The following is a 6,727-nucleotide window of genomic DNA, read 5'->3' on the forward strand; positions in this document are numbered from 1 at the left end:
AGTTTAATAATTATCAAAAAAACGTTGAAATTTCGATTCAAGATGGCCGCCATATGCAAATGAACCTCTTCGGCTTATTTTATGTTTTACTTAAAAATCTATAACAAACTCATGGTTTACTCAAATGTGTTTACATTTCATATTCTACTTTCAGACATGATTCTGAGGTAGCTTGTCAAAGGAGAAGCCAATATTCATATAGGGGGCGCTGTAAATGCTTCAAGTTTATATCTCAGTATCCGTAAGGCGGATCGGACCGCCGCTTGGCATGCTGCTTCTATGGGCAAGGCTGTAGAGGGAAAATTAAGGACAACTCGATTCGAGCAAAATTGTGATTGTCATCGACCAATCAGCTGTCATCAGCTGTTTGACAACCTTAACAAGGTCCAATCATCATGGGATTTGACTGGTATGTCCCTGGGAGGCCTCCCTAAGAGCAGAAAAATTGTCATAACGATAGCCACTAGGGGGCGCTATATCAAGAAAATATTATATATCTCTGTGAAAATTAAGCATATTGACACGCAGTTTGCTTCTTTTTATACTCTGCAGAGGGCCTAACAACTTTGTAATTGCAAGTGTTGTCAAAAAATGCTTTGCTTTTTCTCAGTTTCCAAATGTTCAAAATTGAAGCTTTTCGAACTAGTCCGTGGAATTTTGTGATATTCACAAACAGTTGACCTTGTTGGAATCTGTAGAGTCTGTAGGTAAATAATTATCAAAAAAAGTTCAACATTTGGACAAACTTTTGTTGTAATAAAACAATTAATTGAAGTGTGGGGAGCTTTAAACATTCTTTTAGCTATAACTCAAACAAATTAAGTCCAATCAAGACCAAACGTGACAGAAGTATGTATGGTCTTGTCCTGAAGACGTATGTACAATATGATCAAAATTTACCAAAAGGGGGCGCTACAATTGGACAAAAACTGATTAAATGGGCTTTTTTATGTTATAGCGCCATCTAGGAACGCAGTGGCACCCCAACTTAATTATGACATCTGGTCCTCAGTCTGATCAAGTATGTGACGTTTTAAAATTTTTGGGGAAAGCATTTTTGAGTTATAGGTGTATATTAGTGTACACATATAGCTTATATTTGACTTGAGGAATACATGCTAGATCTGTGTTATTGGGAGTGGCCTGTAAGCTACATAGTAATAAAAGTGCAACAATTTTTTGTTAAAGTTCAGATCCTTAGGATTCAGCTGATACCGTACATGCCCATGTTAGGTAAATATCCACATTGGAGTACATGCTTAAATCTTTCTGTATGTGCTTTCATGGCTTATCTAAAAATATGGGAAAGTAGTCATTTCTTACCAGCAGATGGCAGTCTAAGACTATACATTGTGCTGTTGAACTACAGTGGCTCTGAGACATTATGCAAAATGCAATGTGGAGCAAAGACCATAAGGCCCAGAAACACCTCCCTTGGCAGCAAGGTCCAGCAGGTGTAAAATGACTCAGCCAAGGAAAATGACATTCTTTGGCCAGATGGTGGCGCTATAGCAAAGGGAAAAGCATTGAGGTCTATATCTCCTACACCGTAAGGCCTAGAGATTAAATCTTTTTGTCCCTTATTCCTTGGTTTAAGACAAACTAATTTGCTGTTGGATCATAAAGCTCAGCCCACTTAGATTTTGAGCTAATTTGCATAATTTGCAAAACCTACTTTTGTGTACTCCTCCGTGGATTTTTGTCCAATTTTCTTGAGCTTGGTGTCAAAATGTTCGCAGGAGCCTGTAGTTTAATAATTATCAAAAAAACGTTGAAATTTCGATTCAAGATGGCCGCCATATGCAAATGAACCTCTTCGGCTTATTTTATGTTTTACTTAAAAATCTATAACAAACTCATGGTTTACTCAAATGTGTTTACATTTCATATTCTACTTTCAGACATGATTCTGAGGTAGCTTGTCAAAGGAGAAGCCAATATTCATATAGGGGGCGCTGTAAATGCTTCAAGTTTATATCTCAGTATCCGTAAGGCGGATCGGACCGCCGCTTGGCATGCTGCTTCTATGGGCAAGGCTGTAGAGGGAAAATTAAGGACAACTCGATTCGAGCAAAATTGTGATTGTCATCGACCAATCAGCTGTCATCAGCTGTTTGACAACCTTAACAAGGTCCAATCATCATGGGATTTGACTGGTATGTCCCTGGGAGGCCTCCCTAAGAGCAGAAAAATTGTCATAACGATAGCCACTAGGGGGCGCTATATCAAGAAAATATTATATATCTCTGTGAAAATTAAGCATATTGACACGCAGTTTGCTTCTTTTTATACTCTGCAGAGGGCCTAACAACTTTGTAATTGCAAGTGTTGTCAAAAAATGCTTTGCTTTTTCTCAGTTTCCAAATGTTCAAAATTGAAGCTTTTCGAACTAGTCTGTGGAATTTTGTGATATTCACAAACAGTTGACCTTGTTGGAATCTGCAGAGTCTGTAGGTAAATAATTATCAAAAAAAGTTCAACATTTGGACAAACTTTTGTTGTAATAAAACAATTAATTGAAGTGTGGGGAGCTTTAAACATTCTTTTAGCTATAACTCAAACAAATTAAGTCCAATCAAGACCAAACGTGACAGAAGTATGTATGGTCTTGTCCTGAAGACGTATGTACAATATGATCAAAATTTACCAAAAGGGGGCGCTACAATTGGACAAAAACTGATTAAATGGGCTTTTTTATGTTATAGCGCCATCTAGGAACGCAGTGGCACCCCAACTTAATTATGACATCTGGTCCTCAGTCTGATCAAGTATGTGACGTTTTAAAATTTTTGGGGAAAGCATTTTTGAGTTATAGGTGTATATTAGTGTACACATATAGCTTATATTTGACTTGAGGAATACATGCTAGATCTGTGTTATTGGGAGTGGCCTGTAAGCTACATAGTAATAAAAGTGCAACAATTTTTTGTTAAAGTTCAGATCCTTAGGATTCAGCTGATACCGTACATGCCCATGTTAGGTAAATATCCACATTGGAGTACATGCTTAAATCTTTCTGTATGTGCTTTCATGGCTTATCTAAAAATATGGGAAAGTAGTCATTTCTCACCAGCAGATGGCAGTCTAAGACTATACATTGTGCTGTTGAACTACAGTGGCTCTGAGACATTATGCAAAATGCAATGTGGAGCAAAGACCATAAGGCCCAGAAACACCTCCCTTGGCAGCAAGGTCCAGCAGGTGTAAAATGACTCAGCCAAGGAAAATGACATTCTTTGGCCAGATGGTGGCGCTATAGCAAAGGGAAAAGCATTGAGGTCTATATCTCCTACACCGTAAGGCCTAGAGATGAAATCTTTTTGTCCCTTATTCCTTGGCTTAAGACAAACTAATTTGCTGTTGGATCATAAAGCTCAGCCCACTTAGATTTTGAGCTAATTTGCATAATTTGCAAAACATACTTTTGTCAATAAGTCTATGAATTTTTCACCAAGTCCCTTGAGCTTGGTGCCAAAACGTTCACATGAGTCTGACCCTAGGTAATTATAGAATTAATTGACATTTTGATTCATGATGGCAAATGAACCTCTTCAGCTTATCACAGGTTTTACTTGAACATCTCTAACTCCATACTTTGCTCAAATGGGTTCAAATTTAAGATTCTACTTATAGAAATGCTTTTAAAGGTAGCATGGCAGCGATGTAGGCCTATTGCTTCCAAACAGGCCTGTTAAGCGAGAACCCCGTTAATTGCCGCTTGCGGCTATATTTATTATTATTCTTCCCCAAAAATTCACCTTAAACGGATCGCACAGCCCAAACCGTAAGGCCTACAGACTTGGTATTGGGTCACCAGATAAATAAGGTCAGACTCTACGATCGTGCAAAGTAACAGCGTATTTGGCCTCAAGGGGGCGCTGCAGCGAAGAAAAACGCTTTCATTAAAAGATTTTCCACGCCGTGTGGCGTAGAGATGAAATTTTTTTTTCTACATGATCCTTGGGTCCTGATGAATCAAAAAGGTAATACAACCACTAAGCTCCGCCTACTTAGATTTTTTGCTAATTAGCATAATTTGCAAAATCTATTTTCGTGAACTAGTCCCTGGATTTTTGTCTGATCCCCATGACCTTGGTGTCAAAACGTTCACAGGAGTGAGCTGGTCAATAATTATCACAAACATCCTGACATTTCGAAACAAGATGGCCGACATATGCAAATGAATGTTTACCGTGAATTGCAAATTTCACTTAAACATCTGTAACTCCTTTATGCTTAACTCAAATCTGATGTCCTTTCACACGTTGCTTCTAGACATGATTCTGAGGTAGCATGCATTTGCTGTTGCATGAAATATTATAGGGGGCGCTGTTATAGCTAACAATGTCTTTTGGCTAATATCTCAGGATCTACAAGGCCAATTAAGTTGACATTTGGCATGCTGGTTCTGTGAGCAAGCCTACATATGGGAAATTAAGGACGACTCAATACGGGCACGTTTAATGATGTCAACAGCCAATCAAAGTTCAATTTTATTTCATCATTTTTTTGACAGGCTTAACAATGCCCAATCATCATGGCATTTGCATGGTATGTTCATGAACACACTTTGTATTTGCAGAAAAATTTTCGTGTTGATAGCCACAAGGGGGCGCAATTTATTTTTTAAACAGGAAATATGGAATATCTCAGTGAAAATTTTACCTATCAACATGCTAATAGTTTCATAATACACTCTACCTAGTGTCTAACAATATTGCAATTGCAACTCTTTTAAAAAAATGTACAGATTTTCTTCAATTGTCAGGTATGTGATTATGGAATTTATCGTACTAGTCCGTGAATTTTGCTCCTATCAACACACAATTGGTCTCATTGCAAAGTGTATTGCCTGTAGGTACATAATTATCAAAAAAATGTTTAGATTTTGACACGCTGTTGCTGCAATATGTCAACAAACGTGAGTGGGCGGAGCCCGATGCACTCTTTTAGCTATAACTCATTCAAACTTTACCCAAATCAAACCAAAATAGGTACACATGTGCATGGTACTACTCTGAAGAAGTGTATCAATTATGATCAAAATACACATAAAGGGGGCGCTAGAATTGGAAAAAATACTTTAAAATAAATTTTTAATTTGTTATAGCGCCACCTATGGGTGCAGTACCAACAAAATGTATTGATCTGTTCTGAAGCACATATGAAAGAAGCTTGTGTTTTTTCATAACATTTGGCAAAAGCATTTTTGACTTACAGCTGTTTATGTGTCATGTTTAGAGTGCAAGTTACACACCAGTGTTTAGCAGAGCCTGGATACCACGCAGTAATGAAATTTCAACTTTTTTTTGATAATTATTAAACTTCAGGTTCTTGTGATTCTGCTGATACCACATATGTCCATATTAAGTCATTAAGCACAGACTAGTTCGCGGTCAAACATATGTGAGTTATTCTCAGCAATGTATTCAAAGGCATTATTGAAGAGTCCCCCTTCCCCCCTTCCATCCTATTCCTTCTGACATGCTCTCTGCCTCTAATCTCTCTCTATCTCTCTCTCTCTCTCTCTCTCTCTCTCTCTCTCTCTCTCTCTCTCTCTCAGATTCAAATAGCTTTACTAAGAGACAACAGTAGTAAATAATAAAAATAATAATTAAAATAAATATTTTTCCAACATTTCCAAATTGATATAACATATGAATATATATATATATATATATATATATATATATATATATATATATATATATATATATATATATATATATACATACACACAAGCTGTATATGTGTACCTGTATAGCATATACATACATACTTATTGGGCATATGTTGTAAGTAGTGATGCATGGGTTATACTGAAGTCGGTGCTACCCACTGTCTCTCAGGCAGTGACAGACTGATACACACTGTGCAGTGAAGAGGGCTGAGAGCCCATCATCCAAGGATTATCTTGTCTTATCTTATTTTTAACAAAATGTAATGATTTGTTTTGGAGCACATATGAAAGAAGCTTGTGACGTTTCATAACATTTGACAAAAGCATTTTTGAGTTACAGCTGTTCATGTATGATATTTTTAAGGCAAGTCACAGAACTCTTTTAGTAGCATCTGGATGCCATGCAGTAATGGAATTCCACATTTTTGTTAATAATCCTTAAGGTTCGGGTTCTTGTGATTCTGCTGATACCAAATATGTGCATATCAGGTCATAATTCAGATTGTAGTTCATGTTCAAATGTATGTGGGTAAAGCTCCAACAGCACTGCTTGGTTTGATCCACAAGGTCCAGTACAACACACCACCACCAGATGGCAGTGTTGCACTGTGAATAATCCACCACCCATCTCATAATTCTTAGCAATGGTGCTTGAGGCTCACAGACAGATCAAAATCAGAAATTTTGGATCTCTTAAGTTGGCAAAGAGTATGCAATGTTGTGTATGATCTCAAAGTGGCAAAAGTAAGCAAATTTATTGCCTAAAAAGCGAGGAAGCCGTAAATCGCCGCTTGCGGCTATATTTAGGGGTTCGAGCACGAAGTGCTTGAAACCCTATTGTGTTTGTTCTGATTTTAATTTGTTATTATTAGGGGTTCGAGCACGAAGTGCTTGAAACCCTATTGTGTTTGTTCTGATTTTAATTTGTTATTATTATTATTATTTTTCTTTTTCTTTTTCTGCCATAAAACGAATCGCACAGCCCAAACCGTAAGGCCTAGACACTTGAGACTTGGTCAATAGGTAGTAGTCGGTCTCGCTACTCAG

The sequence above is a fragment of the Hoplias malabaricus genome, chromosome 4 (genome assembly GCF_029633855.1).
Source record: "Hoplias malabaricus isolate fHopMal1 chromosome 4, fHopMal1.hap1, whole genome shotgun sequence".
Taxonomy (NCBI): domain Eukaryota; kingdom Metazoa; phylum Chordata; class Actinopteri; order Characiformes; family Erythrinidae; genus Hoplias; species Hoplias malabaricus.